The following is a 20858-nucleotide window of genomic DNA, read 5'->3' on the forward strand; positions in this document are numbered from 1 at the left end:
GGCAGGATTAAGAACAGATCTGGCAAATTATTGAGGGATGAGGGGGTGAGGGAGATCACTGGCTCTTTTGCCTGCCAGTCTTCACGTGACTGTATTACAGGAAACTGGAAGGCCTTCCTCAATTTTAGATTCCCTCAATGAGATTTCCTTAATTATACCTGCTGGTGAAACTATTTTATTTCTAATTAGAGTATCATTTCCTTAAGTACCAGAAAAATCATTGTTGGTGGATGTATTTTGGTATTTTCTCTCAAAAAGAAGTAAACTGCTTAAGGGGCCAGGCCTCTTACCCTCAGAGCGTATTCCTTGGGTTGTTCCTATGATAGGTCACTCTTGCTCGACTGATCCCTTCTTTTCCAAACACTGATAGAAGGAAAAACTCTACAGGTTACATGCTCAGTGGAGGGCAATTCTCTCAGGGCTGGCTCATGGGTTTGGGTTACAGGACTTACAGATTTCCCATGACAGAACTGAAAATAGTATTAGTACTAAGCATTATCAATGCATGGAAGGGATATGTACCTGCTGAGTAAGGAAATATATGATGGAAAATGTCCGCCTTCCATTCCTCAGAGCACCATTATCTTTATTTTCTTCTCAGGTCAGGCTGTGAACATTTTATTCATGCCCAACATAATTTTTGAAAACTAGCATCATCCTACTCAAAGTAGGCTCATCAGTAGTCAGAGCCTGCCTTGACTTTTAAGATCAACTCAACGGCAACTCAGAAACGATCTGCAATTCAACATCCTCTAACCTGCTTGGCTCTCACTTCCAGATGCAATATTGCTGTTTTACATCTTGTAGGTGAGATGAAAGTTATAATAATCTCCGTATCTTCCCAGGATTGTATGTATCATGCTTCTTAAAAATTAGAACCTATTTTACTTAAGCATATTGGTAAAAATCAGAAAAGTATGTCAACAAAATTTGGAATGAAAGTGTGGATACATATAGTACTATGAGTCATTACATTTTTTGAGTGATAACTTGATGTGAGATGTTATTCTAAGCAATTTATTTCTCTCAACATCTTGAAAGGTAGGTACTATTACTATGTTCTCTTTTATAAACGTTAATGGAGTAAACTGAAGTCCAGGCAGACAAATTAGATTGACTATCTTGAGATACACTCTAAGCAAAGAATGGATTTGAACTTGGGATGGTAGACTCTGTCACCTGTGTCATCAAATCATAGAAGAAAACTGTAAAAGTATTTAGATATGGGGTACTTGGGTGGCTCAGTTGGTTAAGCAACAGCCTTCAGCTCAGGTCATGACCTCAGGGTCCTGGGATCAATCCCCACATTGGGCTCTCTGCTAGGAGGGGAGCCTGCTTTTCCCTCTCCCTCTGCCTGCCATTCCATCTGCTTATGCTCCCTCTCTGTGTCAATAAAAAATGTTTTAAACTCTTTTTAAAAAAGGGAAAAAAGGAAGTATTTAGTTATGAGTGATAAAGATATTAAAATTGGGCCACTAAAGGTTAATATAAATGGGACAATGGTTCTTTGCCTGGAAAGAGAGTTTTCACATGGGATCAAGTGTGCAAGAAATGAATCTTATATTTCTATGTGGTGTTTTTACTCATTCAAAGTATGAGCTTATTCAAAGCATGAAGACATACTATTGCCCAGCACAGATAGTCAACAGTGAACAAAATATACATGAATCCTACCTCATAGTACTTTTAGTTCACCTTCATGAAGCTTTTCCAAGGTTTCAAGGTTTGTGTTCTTTGGAATAGCATAGAATCTTAAAAGTTGGAAGAAAACTTAAAGATCACTTCTCTTTTTCTCTCTTTTTCACACTGGCCTAGTTTGTAGGCTAAGCAATACCATTAAATCCCAAAGCAGAATATGCATTGACAGTTCAATCTAATTCACTATCTTACCATGTTCCAGAAACTGTGCTGAGGATCTAAATCTCTTGACCTGCAGAACTCATGTCTCATATTTACTACCCACATGTGCTTAGCTTAGACCACAGAACCCAGCATTCACTAGTACTTCCCATATTGCTCCAAATGCCACAGCCCACCCTGCTTAATGGCCTTGAATTCTTATCCATGACTTCTTTGTATCAGAACATTTCTATTCTCTTCTTATTGAAAGTTTCTGTTCCACTAACTCATTTTTTCTTAGTTTTGAATTTTATGAGAAATAGATCTGGAAATATGAATGCAAGTACACATAGTTTTGTGCTAAAACTATGGAAGCACTGCCAGAGGCATTAGAAAGTGATTGGGAAAATGAATGATCAATAAAGCATTCATTAATAACCAAGTCACCACTGTGGGTAGGTGGAGAAACTAGAGGCTAAAAGGGACAGAGAAGAAGTGAGATGCTTTCCTGCTCTAGGATTCTATAATGTAGAGGACACAGCCTTGAAACCTCATTGAAGGCTTCAGAAAAAATGAAATGATAGTTTCATCAGGGCAGCACCTGCATATACTGTGCTTACCATTAGCTATTTCTGGGAATTTTTAAAAGTCCATGTTAAACACGAATCTCTGCGTTATCACTCCCAAGAAATGAGGGACAAATGAACCAGCACCTCTAGCTTGTTGGGTGAGTGCTGCTCCCTAAGGATGTTGACTCCCCTGTACTTCTGACCTGGCCTAAAAGCAGCAAAGTAGGATCTAGAAACTTCATTGAGTTCACAGGAAGGAGGGAAGGAAGGTAGATAGGAAGGGAGGAGGAAGGATGAGCAGATGAAAGTCTAGCCTATATTACTGAAGCGATGAGGGCAAGGAACTTTGGATGGGGATGAAGAGCATCTTCTTCAGTTCCTAGCATGAAGGTTGCCATCTAAATCTTAATCTTATTAGTTCTATCTCTGGAGACTAGAGACAGTCCCTTCACCTAACCGGTGCCTGAATCTTGACCACAGACCACCTTGCCTTTGATCACTTTGCTTACCTACCTGGAAGAAACTTCACTAATGTTAAATTCTGTTTCTGCCCCCTTACCACTTCCACTGGTTTGAGTATATGGCCCCTGTATTAATCAGAGAAAGAGAGCCCATAGAAAATATATATTAAGAGATTCATTGCTAAGAAGTGGCCATGTGGCAAGAGGGGTTAACTACGTAAGCCTAACATCTGTAAGACACGACTTACAGTCTTGGATGAGCTTGGAATGAGCTGAAATTTCAGCCTAAAAGTAGAATTTCTTCTGGAAAGTCTCAGTTCTGTACTAAGATCTTCCAACTGTTTGAATCAGCCCCGCCAACCTGCAGATTATCTACTGTAATCTCTCTTACTTAAAGACAACTGATTGTGGCTTGAATCACATCTATAGAATACCTTGACAGAAATAACTAGATTACAAAAAGAAAGAAAAAGAAGAAAGAAAGAAAGAAAGAAAGAAAGAAAGAAAGAAAGAAAGAAAGAAAGAACGAACTAGATTACTTTATGACTGACTGTCTGGGGACTATAGCCCAGCTATAAAAGCTGATATAATTCCATTTTAGACCATAACTCATAAAATGTGGCATATTTAAAATCTAACCCTCTGTAGAATGTGAACATTTCTTCCACTTTTTTCTAAAAAAAAGGTGATTTCAGGACTTCAGGAAAATAATTCCCCAGAATAAGAATGTATTAATAAGAAGGCTATAACTTTTGAGCTGTGGCATCAAGCAGACTCGACATTAGGGTTGAATTTGAATTCTGATGGGCACATGTAACAGTGTGATTTGCGGTAAGCTTTTATACCTCAGGTCTCTCACCTGTAAAAGGAAAAGCTAATCATTATTATCAGATGCACTATACAAAATAGCAGCAAAATTTCAGTAAGACAGAGAATTTCAGTTTTCCTTAGAGTCCCAGTGTATTTTCAGGACAATTATTGGTAACACCATTTTTGCTCTCCAGAGTGACCTTGTTTGGAAAAGAAATAAAATAGTCATCTTAGTTATATAGTACTCTAAAAACTTTGGTTATTTTAATAGCAGCTCATTTCTATAGGGTAGCTATAATTTACATATCTGATTTATTTTATCTAACTCCAGAGGATGGACAGAGACTGAAGTTGAAAGCTACAAAATGCCTTCTTAAGCTCAATAAAAGAAGACATTTTTCGAACTTTTGCAATATCTTCTTAGGGTAGTTCTTCAAAAGTTTGCAATTCCTCGAGCTTTATCTTTGCCAAATGAAATATTTTCAGCGTCTTTAGTCTTTTTCCATGTGATGTGGCTTCTAATGCCTAGATAATTCTGATAATTCTCTATGGAACAATCCACAGGTTTTTAGTGTTACTCTTAAAATGTGGTGCCAATATTTTAAGTCCAAGTATTTTCTATTCAGTTCAGACCACATTCGATGGGATTGTCGATATCCTTTCACTCAGTTTTTTTGGGCACATTAGTGTAAATAGCAACGCATGATTGTCTTGTCTGCCCTGAGCTTGCAGCCAACTAAATCCTTGGGTCTTTTTCAGTAGAAGTATTAAGTTGGTCAACTCTACTTTCTACGTAGGCAGCCTCAAAAGTCCCAGACTTAACAAAATTGTTCCCTCCACAGAGTGGCTAGATTCAACAGCCACTTATCAGTGCTAACCTGTGCTCATTGAAGTCATTAGTTGAAATTTTGAAGGGGACAGAGTCAAATGTTAGAGTTCATCATTGATCTGCTAATCAACATGTTTTATAAGTAGTTGTTCAATTGTTCAATTATATATTAATACAATCATCCATATTTTGACAACTTATAAACAAGGATATCATAATTCAAATATATCAAGATAGAGGTAGAACTTTGCTATGTACCTAATCTGCCATTAATTATGAATAAATAAATATATGACTTTGAAATAGACAGACTTGGGCTATAATCCAAACTTATCCCCATAATAAATGTGTGACTTTGGGGAAGTCATTTAATCTAAATTTCACGAGTCTCTTCTTTCAAATAAGAATATAAGGTATTTGGGTGGCTCAGTCAGTTAATATCTGACTTAGCCCAGATCATGATCTCCAGGTCTTACATCAGGCTCTGAGCTCAGTAGGGTGTCTGTTATTCCCTCTTCCTCTGCTCCTCCCCCAGCTTGGGCTCTCTCTCTCTCTCTCTCAAATAAATAAGTAAGTAAATAAATAAGTAAATAAAATCTTTAAAATATAAAATATCAATGTAATCATGCATCAGGTAGTACATGGAAAGCATCTAGCACAATACCTCATAAGCTCTTGACAATAAATAGTTCATAGTTATTACTGTCAATGCCACTATTATTAGTGTTAGTACTTCCAGAACTGGAAGCAAGCACAGAATTAAGCTCTTGTTTATTTTATAAAACACACAATTGAATTCAGGAGAAGGGAAGACATTTACCTAAGGACTAAGATTGTTGAGATTTGCTGTAGGTGTTTACCAAGAGAAAATGAAAATTGTATTCATTGTCTTCACTTCCTCACTATCATGTACTTCTCCAAGGTCTGAAATACGTATGTCATCTTCAAGGCTCTTCTCAAATTTTTCTTTTAAAGTATTTCCTCTGAACCTACAGGTGAGAGATCCAAAGGCTTCCTCTCTGACATTTTACAATTTGATTCCTTAACTGCATTTGATTGCTGAAACCCTCCCACTGTAAGAAACTTTCTTTTTTTTTGACCTCCTTGACTGGAGTCTCCCCTAGCACACCACTTCATCCTTGTCTGTATCAATTCCCTTCCTTGGCTTTGTTTTCCTGGAGTAAATATGATTCCTGCCTCTATCACAGGTCTCATCCTGAGTTATCTCATTTATTTCCACAGCCCCAGCAACAACTTTATGTTAGTGATTCATAAATTCATTTCTCTAACTCTGATTTCTTGTGGTAGAGCTATAGTTCATTCCCTGAGAATCCATGTGCTTTTTTTGATGTTTCTGGGCCTCCTTTCCATTAGGCAAGACCATATAACTGCTTCTAGACATTAGTCTGGAAGTTTAAGTGATACATCGCACTTCTGAAGCAAAGTACAAGCAAGAAAATAGGATTCTTCAAGTTGTTTCTTCCTCTGACACAGGAATGTTAGAGTCCTTGTGCTCTAAATGGTGATGTTGTATAATATTGGAGTTTTATTAGCCCAAGACCTTGAGTCACTGACCACAGAAGTGTCTCTCACTGATCTACATTGGTTGTGTAATGTGAGTGAGGGCATTTATTATGCTAGGCCACTGAAATTTGCAGTCTTTTCTTTCTTTCTTTCTTTCTTTCTTTCTTTCTTTCTTTCTTTCTTTCTTTCTTTCTTTCTTTCTTCTTTCTTTCTTTCTTTCTTTCTTTCTTTCTTTCTTCTTTCTTTTTCTCTTTCTTTCTCCTTCCTTCCTTCCTTCCTTCCTTCCTTCCTTCCTTCCTTCCTTCCTTCCTTCCTTTTCTTTCTTTCATGTTAGCATATAGCATAAATGGGCCTATTTTAAGTAAAACACCTTATAGTTTATTACTTTTGTTTCATCAATAGGTTTCTATGTCAATAATCATCAAAAATGACAGGTCCAAAAGAAGATCTACTCGAAAATATTTTTACCTGAATATTTTTAATGATTTATCATGTTCTTTCTGCAAAATAGCTCAGTGATGCCCCTCATTTCCCCTTCCTCTTCCATCATCCCATGCAGAAGGTAATTAACTCCAAAGACAGTTATTACCTCAGCCCACTATGTCCAGATTTTCCTCATTCCAAACCACATATTCTCAAAACATTTTCTCTTACTCAGTCTACAGTGAAAGGACTCTCTATCCACTGTCAAAGTGTAAGCCCTGAACAGGTTTTGTTTTGTTTTGTTTTGTTTTGCTTTTTGCATTGCAAGTGCCTGACTTAAGTTTTGATTGCCGGGCCCATTTCAAAAAGGCATCCCAATAAACACCTTGCCAGTCACCCACTTTCTCCCTCTGAGGCTCCTTTGTTTTAGAGATCCTGGTTGATTTAGATAACTGAACATCTGGGCCATTTGTTTTTTTTCTCTTCTCCAGGCTTTAAATTACCTCTTTTGTTTTAAATTCACCAATAAAGAGTGAGCCCATGAAACTCTAGGCCTGCATCCTCAACCTCCATAAAAGCAGAACCTCAGACCCTTTTGCAACTCCCTTTTTCTCTCTCTCTCTCAATCCTCACAACCTCACTGTGTGGCCCCTGCTATGCTATGTAATTTCAAAGACTTAAAAATAATCAACATTTATTTTTTTCAAAGATTCCTGATGATTGTTGCTGAAGGGCATCTTATGGCTCTAATGATCTAGAGGGAGGTCTTGATTCAGTCATTGGTATGGAAATAGGGAATGTGGATGGGGAGGTCACAGAGTGCCCCTGAATATTTCTAGCCAATAGCTTTACTCTTCATAGGCGGAGATGCATAAAACAACTCCTTCTGCCTTTTTGTGTTTTATTTCATAAAACTCTACTTACAGATACTGTTATTTAATCTGTGACAATTAATAAAAGGAAACTTCTTTCAAAAGGGAGCTGGGAAACCAGAAGAGGAGCTCTCCCGTGCTCTACCACTCCTCAACTGTAGACCTCATGCTTCAGAAGAGACATACATTGCAAAAGATACTATTTTAGCTACTTTGCTACCCCAGTAAGAGGGAGAAATGTTTTTCTCCTCCTCCAGCAACAGCCCAGCCAATAAGAAACTGTCACAACAAAATAAATGAAAAGCTACTCTAATTGGAGCTCTCACTTTACTCCAATGGAGTTTTTGTTTATGACAGCATTTCCAATGTCCCCCTTACCTCTGAAAGAGAATGTTCTTATTCTTCGTTCTTCAGATGCTCCTATGTTTTTGCCATAGCTTGCTTTTCCTAAATTGCAATTCTCTGTTGTATCTGAATAAACTCATTTTGCTTGTTAAATACCTAAGGATTTTATTTTTGAGGTTAACAAATCATGGGGTGCAGGTGGCTCAGTGGATTAAAATGAAATGTTATTAAAAATGTGTTGAGGTTGGGATGCCTGGGTGGCTCAGTGGTTGAGTGTCTGCCTTCAGCTTAGGTCATGATCCTGTGATCCAGGATCAAGTCCCATATCAGGCTCCCAGGGGGGAGCTTGCTTCTCCCTCTGCCTGTGTCTCTGCCTCTCTCTCTCTCTCTGTGTGTCTCTCATGAATAAAGAAATAAAATCTTTAAAAAAATGCCTTGGGGTTTAAAGAACATAATGATTTGTTATTTTCATTTTTATATCTCTTTCACATACACTGCACCTAAAACAATGCCTTTAAACGAATGCTTTGTAACTGTTGTTTGAATCTCTGTTATCCTATCCACATCTCTATTTTCTTTGCCATCTACTCCCCAAATGTCTACTTAATGAGTCTTTCAAGAATCCTTGAAATACTGACAACAAGATTACTGGTTTATGAAGTTCAAAATTAATCTCTTACTACTTTATTAAAATTTGGCATATTTGCTTATCTCTGGTATTTGATAATGCCTTGAAATATTGACAGTGTATCAGTAATCCCAGCCACAAATTATGTTAGTATGTACTCGGCCCTTGAAATCTGAACTCATTAAATGTACCTGTTGCTCTCTTACAAACATCTCTCTAATCCTGGGATTTACTTCCTCTTAAGTATTTGATTTACCTTTCTCATTATGAGGACCATTGCCTTTAAAGGGAAAGAGGATGGAAAAATCAGAGATAAGTCGTGCCGCTTTCTCTATACAATCTTCTTATACTTTATATGCCCTAGAAGCAATGTGTCCCTTCACATCTTTATTTCCTCTCCTATCTTTCTCCTCTCAGCAAACTACTTATACAGATTCATTAGTCTGTAAAGAGCTCAGATTTCTATTCCGGTAATTTTTATCAACAGGTATCACAAAATAAGATTTTACCCTCCTCCAAAACAGATAATCCTTCTACTTCCTTTATCTATAGCTCCCCTCCTAATTGCTTGGTTGCTTCTAAGACAATGTTTATAACTTTAGTGTATAAACCCATTGTATATTGGTATTTAATAAAAACCTACTTTTTCCTGGTTTTAATGTATTTAACTTTGTGGTTATTATCCAAACATGACAGAGTTTTTAATTTGATTTTATACATAACAAAGATACTGTGTGAAATTGTGTTACATGAATAAGAGTTGGTGTGGGAAAGATCCTTTTAAGGAAATATTTCTGCTCAGATTTTAGTATGCTTTTGAATTGCAAATCATAAAAAATGTGAAGAAATGAAAAGATATAACTGTTATTAACAATTTTTAAAAGATTTTATTTATTTATTCATGAGAGACACAGAGAGAGAGACAGAGACATAGAAAGAGGAAGAAGCAGGCTCCCTGCAGGGAGCCTGGTGCAGGACTTGATCCCAGGACCCCATGATTACCACCTGAGCCAAAGGCAGATGCTCAACCACTGAGCCACCCAGGTGCCCCCCAATATTAACAATTTGGTATATATTTTCCAGACATTGTATGAGTAAATGTGTGTGCATTTTTTTCTGTATTTATATTAATGTACCTACATATTTTATACTAGTGGGACTATGTATAACATATATATTGCTGTGTAGAGTGCTTTTATTTAATAGCATATTGCAAATATGATTGATGAAAATATCTATATCTGCCGCTTTAAAAATTAAGTTTATTTTTAAATTATCATAGAATAAAATTGACTTGACTTTTTTTTGGTGTACAATTCTTTAAGTGTTAACCCATGGGTAGGTTTACATAATCCCATGATAATCAGGATACAAAACAGTGGCGTTGCCTACAAGGCTCACTCAGACCACACATTTTAGTCACCCTCATGTCTAACTCCTGGCAAATGCTGATGTGTTCTCTGTCCACTATAGCTTTGTATTATCAAGAACATAATTCAAATGAAAACATACAGAATTTTGAGGCTGGCTTATTTCCCATGGCATAATACCTTTAGATTCACCCAAGTGATTATATGTGTCAGTTGTTCATTCACATGTATTACTGAAGAGGATTTCATTGTATGGATGCAACAGTTTCTTCACAAGCCTTCATCTCTTGAAGAGTGTGTAAGTTGGTTCCAATTTTGGGTGATTATGAACAGAGACACCATAGACATTCATTTACATATTTTTCTGTAACCAGAATACTTAATTTCCTAAGGTAAATACCCAGGTATGCCACAGCTGTGTCTAATAGTAAGTGTATATTTAATTTCATAAGAAACTGAAAAGCTATTTCCCTAAGTGGCTGTAACATTTTGCATTCCCATCAGCAATATATGAGAATTCCAGTTGCTCTCCTTTCTTCTTACCACTTAGTATTATCCATTTTTAAAATTGTATTATTGTCATTTTTAAAATTTTAGCTATGCAAATATGTGGAGGTATTCTAGTGGCTTCAGAGGTTGAACATCTTTTAATGTACTTAATTGCTATCTTTATTTCTCCTTAGGTAAAGTGTATATTCAAACATTTGTCTTTTATTTAACTGAGGTTTTTTTTAAATTTTTTTCCTGTTGAATTTTGAAAGTTCTTTATATATTTGGAATACAAGTTGTCAGAGATGTGATTTGTAAATGTTTTTCCAGTTAATAGCTTGTCTTTTTAATTCCTTAATACTTTTTCTTTTTTTTTTTTTAATTTTTATTTATTTATGATAGTCACAGAGAGAGAAAGAGAGAGAGGCAGAGACATAGGCAGAGGGAGAAGCAGGCTCCATGCACCGGGAGCCTGATGTGGGATTCGATCCCGGGTCTCCAGGATCGCGCCCTGGGCCAAAGGCAGGCGCCAAACCGCTGCGCCACCCAGGGATCCCCCTTAATACTCTTTTTCACAGTGGAAAATTTTTTGTTATGTTTTTAGTTAAATTTGCTAATGTTTTCTTTTTATGGATTTTGTTTTGGTTTTTATGTCTAGTATCTCTGTCTGGACCGGGGCAAGAAGGTTTTCCCTTATATATTCTTCCAGAAGTTTTATCTTTTATATTTGGATACATTTTTCTATCTTGATTTAATTTTGTAAGAGGAATGAATTTTAGGACAAAGTTTATTTTTGTGCATATGTATGTTTGATTTTTCTATCATTCATTGAAATGATTCTTTCTCTTGAATTGTGTTTGCAATTTGCAAAAGGTCAATTGCCCATATTTATGTGTGTTTACATCTGGACTCTATTCAGTTCCATTCATCTATCTAGCTATTTCTTCAAAAATACCACAGTACCTTGATTACAGTAGCTTCAAATTAAGTCTTAAAATCAGGTAATGTAATTTATTCAAATTTATTCTTCTGTTTCAAACTTGTTTTAGCTACTCTAGTACCTTTGAAAGTTCATGTAAAGTGTAGTATTGGTTGGGAATCCCGGGTGGCTCAGCAGTTTAGCGCCACCTTCAGCCCAGGGCATGATCCTGGAGACCCGGGATCGAGTCTGACATCAGGCTCCCTGCATGGAGCCTGCTTCTCCCTCTGCCTCTCTCTCTCTCTCTCCCTCTCTCTCTCCCACTCTCTCTCTCTGTGTCTCTCATGAATAAATAAATAAAATCTTTAAAAAAAAAATTTAGAATTGGTTTGTTTTTATTGAAGAAAAAAAATACACATATTTCCTTCCGGTATTTTAATTATAATTGTGTTAAATCTGTAGATAAATCTATGGGGAATTGAATTATTTCATTATGTTGAGTTTTCCAAACCATTTGCACAGTTTCTTTCTCCATGTATTTAGGTCTTTGACCATTCAGTACTCAGTCTGGTATCTGGATGGTTGTTTATCTGATTATCCAATCCTTTAACACTATTATATGCTAATCAGAATTAGATTTATTCGTGCATAGGTATGGGTTATCCCGGTTGTTTTTTTTTTTAAGTAATCTCTACATCCAATGTGGGGCTAGAACTTACAACCCTGAGATCAAGAGTCACATGCTCCACTATCCCCAGTATTTATAGACTACATTGTAAAGACCCTTTTCTGAGCTCTCCCTTTCAGGATCTCCTTGGTACTTACCGGTTCCCTAAGGATCCTCTTTTCAGTTCATTGGGCAAAGATAGTTGGGCCTTCAATTATATCACTTGGCTCTTTGCTTCTGCAAAGGATCTCATGTCTAGGATCAAGTAGCAAGAGAGAGACAGAAAGCTACAGGGATTCCCCTTGACTTGTTGAGAATCAAAACTCTCTGGATCAGGGTGAAGGTTTCCCCAGTTGAGAGGTTTTATTCCTTCCAGTGGGCCTCTTTCATATTACCAAAGGATTACTTGGAAGCTGAGATATGAGAGAAAGGAAAGAAAGAAAGCAAAAACAAACAAAAACAAAAACAAGGGATTTCTGTATTCTCTTGGATCATTAGAAGTTCCTTTTCCTGCAACTAGAGCCAGAACCAGAGGATTTTCCCTGGTTCTCTGTCTGCACCTGGGGTTTTGCCTGCCTGCAATCAGGCTGGAGGATATGAGAAGTGAGAGAAAAAGATGAACTCTAAACAATTGGGTGGCACCTGAATGAATTCTGGTCCTCTTCAACAATAGTCTGCTGCTATTCACAGTTTAGATTTCTTAAATTACTTTTCCATCCATTCTGTACAAATTTTATAGTTGTGTCAAAGGGAAAGATAGGGAAGAGTGTGCTTACTCCGTGTTACTGGGTACCTGAGCTCCCCATTCTGCATTTCTTGTAACTGAGCAATATTGTGCTATGTGGATTTGCCATATGTATTTGCATAATTAGTCTCAAATTGCTAGCAATTTGATTTATTTCCAAAATTTTGCTATTTTAAACATTAATCTCAAATTGGTAGCAATTTAATTTATTTCCAAAATTTTGCTATTTTAAACATAAGTAAAACCCATCTTTGTGGAATTATGTGTTTATTGCACTGTTACTAGGACAAGTCGCTAGAACACTTTCTAACTTTAAGTGTATGTCGATTTGAGTGTACATAGACCTTGCCAAATTGTTAACCAGATAGTTTGGATAAATTGATCCTTACACAAGCCTGTCCATTTCCTGCCTCTGCCTCCAGTGGGGACAATTATTTAATACTTTCTACCTTTATAGGAGAAAAAATATCAGTTTTTATTTTCAAACCTTTGGTCATGAATATTAAACATGTTTTTTTAATTTTATGAGATATTTTCTTTCATTTATGTGAGCTGTGCTCTTTTTCCATTAGGCACTATTAGCATATTAGCCCTTTCTTACAGATTTATAATAATGTATTTCTTATAATTACTGAAAAATTAGATATTTAATCTGTTTGCCATATGTGCTATAAATGTTTTCCCCAAAATTATATTTGTTTTGAGAATGATTTAAAATTTCTGTAAAAAACATAACAGACATATTAGCTAAATGACTTTTTTAAATATTTAAATTTTAATTAAAGAAATATAAAATAAAATATCCTGACCTAAGTATCATTCTAGGAAAGTTATCCCACTCCAAGTGTATAAAAAGATTTGTCAAATTGTATTCTATTGTATTTGCTATTTTTGCCTTTACATATAAATCTTTACTATATCCAGAAAATTATTATAAATGTTATATTGTAATCATTTGAATTTATAACAGCTTTAAAAATGCAATATGCATACATATTCATGGCAGCATCTAGATTATTCTGAAAAAAGAATGTTAGGTTTCAAGAAATTTTTGTTGGTAACTAACAAGGAAATTTAGTTTCTCTCCTTTCAAGCTTATAAAACTAGTAATTTATACTAGGAGAGTTTTAAATATAGAAGTATCTTCTTAGGGTACCTAGGTGTTGGCATCCCAGTTGGTTAAGCACCTGACTCTTGATTTCAGCTAAGGTCATGCTCTCTGGTCCTGCTCAGCAGGGAGTCTACTTAAAATTTTCTCTCTTCTTCTCCATCTGCCAACTCCCCCAGCTCTTGCACACACACACACTCTCTCTCTCTCTCAAATAAATAAATATTAGAAAAAATGTCTTCTCAATATTAGATTAAACTTCTTTGCCCATATGTATTATTATTTTAAAAATTCCTGAGTTGGACATCGAATGTGAATTAACTAAAATTTCAATAAAAACTTAAAAAAACCTAGAAAAAATATGGGTTTTAATTTGCAATATTTGACATGGAATTTTGCATCTTAATTCCTACATGATATCTGCGAATGACTCTGGAGCATGCTCAAAGCTCTCTCAATATCTTGGAAATAAAACAGTGCAAGTCCCAAAGCAAGAGGATTGATGACATTCAGAGCAAAATAGATTGGGCCTTTGTCTATCACTCTTTTATTCAGAGCTGCTCTGCACATCTAATGTGTGGATGGATAAGATAAAGTACTAAATGAGATACAACAGAGTACCTAATTGCGTAATGTAAACAAAACATAATGTGGGTAGGCATGGGAGTAAAGGGTTAGTGTGGAGTTAAGATTTTAGTGTCTGAAAAGACAGAGAAGAAAGGCAGAAGTTTATGGATAATTCCTGTGTGAGATAAAGATTATTGATTCTCATTGCTCTATGAGGCAATTGCAGATATGCACACTTACCATAAACATATCTATACACCTGCTAAACCCAGATTTAAACCAGGTCTTCCCATATCAGTCAGATTATACTCTTTCTACTATATTATGCAATTTTACTACTTTTGCCAGTATTTATGGTGAAATCTGTGTCTGTACAAGAGTGTGTATGTTAGTTTGTGTGTGAGGGAAGAAGTGTATGTGCAGCAAAGAGCTAAACTCCTCCATAAAGAAGTTAAAGAATTGGTAGCATCCAGAATTGCAAACATAAGGATGAGTTTAAAGTAAAATTTGTAACCCTCTGGTACTCTTCTTAAATGCATAGGAAAAAACCTGGAAAATCGAACCGTATTCTTTAAACCTATGGACAATCTTTACAACCCAATCAGTTGCTACCACCAAGCATCCTAGAGAAGTTTTCCAAACCTACAATTAATGTTTACTGTGTAATGGTCACACAGTTGTTCTGGGCTGAGGATAGAGGTGTGAGCTTCATTTTGATATAATTTTTATACTAAAAATACCCTACTCTCCACTAGCTCAGGTCCCTGGCATTCAGAACCTTCTAATGGGTGCCACATTTCTAAATGCCTCAGACTGCAAGATAGGCTCCTCGCATTTTGGCTGTGGAGACTTTTTTTTTTGGTTTTGGTTCTATTTTATAACATTTGTATGGTAGCAAGTAATTGCTTTCTTCCAGTAACGCTATAAAGTTTGCAATAGCTCACCTAATTGCACAATTAGGCGCACTCAAGTTGGCAGTTTATTTCTTGACATACACGTTCCCCAAACTATCACAGTAAACTGTAGAGCAAAATACCAGTTTAGCTTTGGGTCTGGAAATTCAACTGCCAAATGCCAAGGCTCTTATGCCAGGACATTCAGCCAATCTCAAGCTCAGTTTGGCTTTGCATCCTGGTCTGGGGAGGGGATCATGAAATGCACTCAATGTATTTTCAGCTGAGCCTTCTTGTTTTCCCAATGTATTTTCAGGCTGATCTGATTTACTATTGAAAAATATCCATAAGATGGTCTTTAAAGTGATACAGAAAATAAAAACCAAAAGAGATTTTTTCCCTTTGGAATTCCCTATGTCAAGGGAAATTTTCATATAGTATTGCTGACTCTTGTTCTATCTTGACTAAAAATAAATGCACATAAAAGAGTAAAGGATTAGCAAATATCACTAGGGAGAAGTTGATCTGGAGCCTCTTCATCACGGAGTTCCTATTCTTCTGGAGTCAAAGATTTTGCCCTTTCCTTTCATTTTCTGGCATTTCTGATCACACAGCCTTCAGCTTCAACTAAAACCAGGCTTTGACTAAAATAACAGTGGCATTACCTGTAATGCTGGAATAAAAAAAAATGTTTTTTCACTGAAAATATTCTGTAGCAGGCCATGGCAATTATTACTATGTTTATTTTACCCTTGAGAAAAATGTAACCAAATTAACCTAAGTAATGTCTTGGAAATTACTCATATCTGAGTGCTGCTTTGTTCTGGATATTCCTCTGCGGCCTTCAATAACTTCTTCCATTCATAGTTGGGTTGAAAGTGACTTCGAAGAAAAGTCAAATTTCAATTTTGCACACCGAATTCAAAACCATATTGAAAACAAATGTGACCATTTGCTAGAATAACAACCCGGTGTTATTTTTTCCATATGCATTTTCCTCTCTAATTTTCCCCTATTCTTCTATCCCTAAAGCCTGAAGTTCACCACGTCTGACTTTATTAAGCATATAAAAAGACTGCTTAGGTTTTGTGAAATGAAAACTTAGGACATTGCACAGGTGGCTCAGAAGATGCCAGAAACATAACAATGTAGGGCTGGTCCAAGAATCAGGAGGCTTAACTTCTCTGAGTTGAAAGTTCTATGAAATATCGTTTTTCTTTCAGAAACATAATGAGGCATATGTGTGGTATGTGAAAATAATTTCTTTGCTTCTGAACATTTTGCATATCAGCAGAGGTGACTAAAAATTATGAAAAGAACATTTTAACACTGATGTTCGATTCTTCAGTATTGACCTTCCAACATCCACAATTTTTCTTCTCGAGCTCTCACTACCTGAGCCCAAGTTCTACAGAAATGATCTAATTCTCACATACCTTTGAATCCACAGTGAGGAGTAACCTAGTCTTTGCAAACATGTTTGCTGACCCTTAAGATGTGTGCATAATAAATCACTCTTAATGTTGTGAAAATCCTTCAAGGAAGGAGGGAGTGAAAATCTACCAAGGGAGTGAACAGTGAGTAATTCACATAAAACAGGCTTCACTAGGCTGTGGTTGCAAATAATGTCACTTTTACATTTTCTGAAAGGCCACATTTTTGTCATTAAGACTTCACTTTTTAAAAGACTAGAAATTAGGATTTTCCCGAAGACCTTAATAACTATTTTTAGGATTTCATCACTTGTTCTCACAAACTGGTCTATCAGCTGAAATCCATCCTTGGTATCCACAATCTTTTTTTTTTTTTCTTCATTTCCTGATTCTCACTTGATCCACCCACTGCTCAAGAACACTCATGCTAAAAATAATAATAAAAACATAACATAAATTATTAAAAAAATAAAAATTTAAAAAAATGTCCATGCTAAAGGTACCAACTCAGGTGCTTTTGCCAAATTCTGTCTTGAGCCTGGAAAAACATTTTTCATTCCATGCAAACATGGAGAAGGAGCCTCCTGTACCATATTTTGTTACCTGTGACTTGAAGCTGGTCATATCCTCCTCAGAGAGTTTCAAAATCCTTCTTAAACAGTTCTATAAAGGGTCCCAACTCCTAAGCCTAGGAGGCCAAAAGAAAACGCTTTCAAAATAAACATAATATTGACTAAAAAAGTCTAAAAGGTCCTCAAATATACTATTTTACTTCATTAAAATCACTCAAGATTACATATTCTTCTGGAAATGTAATTATTTTACTTATATAGAAAATATAAAGTGGACTGTAAGTAAAAACCAAACTTGTGAGATGAGTACCTTTCAAGAAGATGGGGAGGAGAATGTGTCTGGGGGTTATAGTTGAATAGGAGAGTTACTTCATCTCTAATGCTTTATTTCTTAAAACCACACTAGAGTGACATCTTTGAACTAATATATCCAAACCTAAGGTAGTTCATTCAGATTTTGTTTTCAGGAAAGCAGTATGAGTCAGTGGGCTCTGAAGATGAAGCAGCACTTCAGGCTTCAATGTCATCTTGATCATTCAGCAGCTGTGTGACTTTGAATTAAGAGCTTAACCTCTCTGTCCTAAAAGTGTAAAATGGAGACCATAATGCCCACTTCCTAGGTACCACGAGTCCACCAAACATACATGTTGAAAAAATGGGCAAATAACAGAAATCTCTTACTTTGGAATGCTTTTTAAGTATTGGTAAATCATTTGCTTGTAAGATGCAAGGACCAATGGAATTCTCTCTTAAGAGAATGTAGTGGATTTTAGCTAGATGTAACTTCTGTGCTTTGGAGATGAAACATGTGTGTTGAAATTCAGATCCTCAAGCAGTCACAGTCAGAGAGAAACTATAAAGTATTGCTAGAGATATATTTCTTGATGTTTTTCAGCCTCAACAAGAATTGAGATAGGCTTGCAAAAATGGTTAGCCTAGAATCTTATGAACTTTTATTTTGAATCATGCCCATTCAACAGCAAATTTTCTTCTTGGACATCTGACCTGACCCCAAATGCTAAACTACCAGGTTTTATCTACTGCCACCAAGCTCACCCACTCGCTCTTTGCATCCACCTAAAGCAAACATATATATTTTCAAGAAAGGATGGAATCATGATTTATGACCTTATGCTGTACAAACTTGGGTGGATCACGTTGTGTCAAAAAACATAGGCAATAGATAACTGAAATGGTAGAGACATACTAATTAAAAGCCACTCTGCCATTAGGGAGAGCTGGATGAACTTGGATGGAGCATATATTATTCATATTCGGGATTGTGGAGGCCCTCTCAGTGTATCAGCCATTCAGAGTAGTAGTATCAAGAAGCCCACTAGTCAGCTTACAACATCTGATCAGTAATTTCCTACTAATCTAAAACACCTGTGTTGTCATTTCCAGCAACTCAAATTAGCTGAAATTTTAAAGACGGATTGCTCATGATGGGAGTGAATGGGGGACAGGGGGCTGGGGGGAGAGGAAGGAAAAAACAGGCATTTAGGACTTTGCAGAGAGATGTACAAGATACGGGAAATTAATTTCAGCCTGGCACTGAACAGAAAATTGACAAGGAATATAACCCTAAAATGTTAGGTAGGAACAATATCTGCAATTCCGTATAAGAATTATGACAGGGGAAAAAAAAAGAAATATGACAGGGTGCAATGTGAGATGCAGTAAATAATAACCTCAAATGTGATTTCTTAGTCCCTCAGAAAAAGAGGTAGGTATTAAAATTAGGAGTAGGTAGAATGGAGTCCCCCCAAATGGAAGCAAAATGGCCCCCAAGAGTTATTAAATCCACATGAATTGTGTTCTCTTAAACATATGCAGAAATCCTTAGGGGACTGAATATTTCCCCAACCAAAGCTATGAAATGAGGACAGTAAACTCTGGCCAAGTTAATTGGCTAGCACTTTGAAGAGCAAATGTGTCAATGAAAGGGAGTAGATGTGTGTAGTTTTGAAAAAAAAATTGGACCATTGAAGAGTAATTTGGCAGCTTTTCTTGTCACTTTCCAAGGGAGATATTTCCAGCCATGGGAAGGACATTTGGTAGGCTGGGGACGGCGTGAACTTTTCAGTAAGCAGCTCCAAAGGATTTGTTTTTGTTTTTTTTTTCTTTTTTGCCACAAGGAGGACAGTGCTTTGGATGACAGCTTATTGGAAAGATATAGTTAATAAAAAGGCATATTTTAAAGCAAAATCGTGTACGTTCCTTCTTCTATATTTAGTATTGGCAAAATAAGTCAGAAATTACTAAAAAGTGTAATGAAATTAGTGCCATCTATTTATGCCACCATCCAGAGATAATTACTGTTAAGATTTGCTATATCTTTTCAGCTGTTTTTTATGTATGTGTACTTACTATCGTATATTTTAACTAAAAGGCAATGTTATATCTAGTGATATGTCGTGCTTTTTTGATTTAGCTCTAAAACTTCTTAAAATATTTAATATTTTTTCCTAAAATGTTACAAAAATAAAGCTCCCATTTTCTGATTCCAAAACTTTAACTATAATCAGCTCAATCATATTTTATCCACACCCCACCTCCTCACCTCCATCACCAGTATTGAATTGCTGTAAATAAATGCCAGATATTATAGTTGACCCCTGAACAATGCAGGGGTTCAGACAGCGACACCTCTCTCCCATCCCCACAATATGGAAAATCCATGTATAACTTTTGTGTCCCCCCCCCCCAAATTTAACTACCAATAGCCTGCTGTTGACCAAAAGTCTTACCAATAACATAAACAGTTCACATGTGTTTTATATGTTATATGTAGCATATTTTGCACTGAAGTAAGCTAGAGAAAGGAAAATGCTATTAAAATTATAAGGAAGAGAAAACACATTTACAATAGTGTACCATATTTATTTAAAACATTCATATATAAAATGGACTTGCATAGTTAAAACTTGTGCCGTTCGAGGGTCAACCGTATATTATTTATCTACAAATATCTCTAAAGATATGGATTCCTTTTTAAAGGCATACCAATACCATCATCTCATTGAACAAGTTAATTAAGATCCCATAATGTAATCAGGGGCACCTGGGTGGCTCAGTTGGTTAAGCCTCAGATTCTTGGTTTTGGTTCAGGTCATGATCTCTGGGTCCTGAAATCAAGCCTTGTGTCAGCATCAAGCTCCAGTATTCTTTCTCCCCCTCTCCCCTCTTTCCCTTCCACCACCACCCTCCTCTCTCTCAAAAAATATAAATTCTATAATCTAATCAAATATCATTCAATGTTTAAACCCCTCTGCTTACTGTATCAATGTTTTCCTTTTTTTCAGTGTTTTCTTCTTGTTCTTTATTTGCATAATAATCCAAATAAATTCCATTCTAGATAATATATCTGGTAATTTAATTTTAATCTGTTGGTTCTCATGCTATCATTCTGTTTTCTTGCTTTGCAGTTCGTTTGCTGATTACATCACTGTGGCGTCATTCAATGTGTTCTTCTGGCCTTGTGTTTCCAATAAATGAGAATTCACATCTAGAGAACCAGGCAAGTTCAGATACAGTTGCACAGTATTTCAGTGTAAAAAGGCTTTACCTACAATTATATTGATAGGTATTTTAATATTTTACAGTTTTCTGTTAATATAAACAAGACTGTACTGAAATCCTTTATGCATATATCTTTGCACATTTGTCTGATTACTCAAGATATATTGTTAGAAGTTTTATTGTAGAACCAGAAGGCACACACTTTTTCAACATTTGTTGGTGCATACCATCAAATTGAGATTCAGAAAAATTATAGTACTGGGGCTCCTGGGT

The 20858-nt window shown here is 36.1% G+C and overlaps 1 long non-coding RNA gene across 1 annotated transcript in view; it reads left to right on the forward strand.

Annotated features, from left to right (window-relative positions):
- LOC144320173 (uncharacterized) overlaps positions 1-20584 on the forward strand; it is a 46136-nt gene extending 25552 nt beyond the window's left edge. Inside the window, exons 2-3 of the long non-coding RNA XR_013385737.1 lie at positions 602-807; positions 20492-20584. This is a non-coding gene — a long non-coding RNA (uncharacterized LOC144320173). The remainder of the gene's footprint in view (positions 1-601; positions 808-20491) is intronic.
- Positions 20585-20858: the final 274 nt, after the last annotated feature.

The sequence above is a fragment of the Canis aureus genome, chromosome 9, assembly GCF_053574225.1.
Source record: "Canis aureus isolate CA01 chromosome 9, VMU_Caureus_v.1.0, whole genome shotgun sequence".
Taxonomy (NCBI): Eukaryota; Metazoa; Chordata; class Mammalia; order Carnivora; family Canidae; genus Canis; species Canis aureus.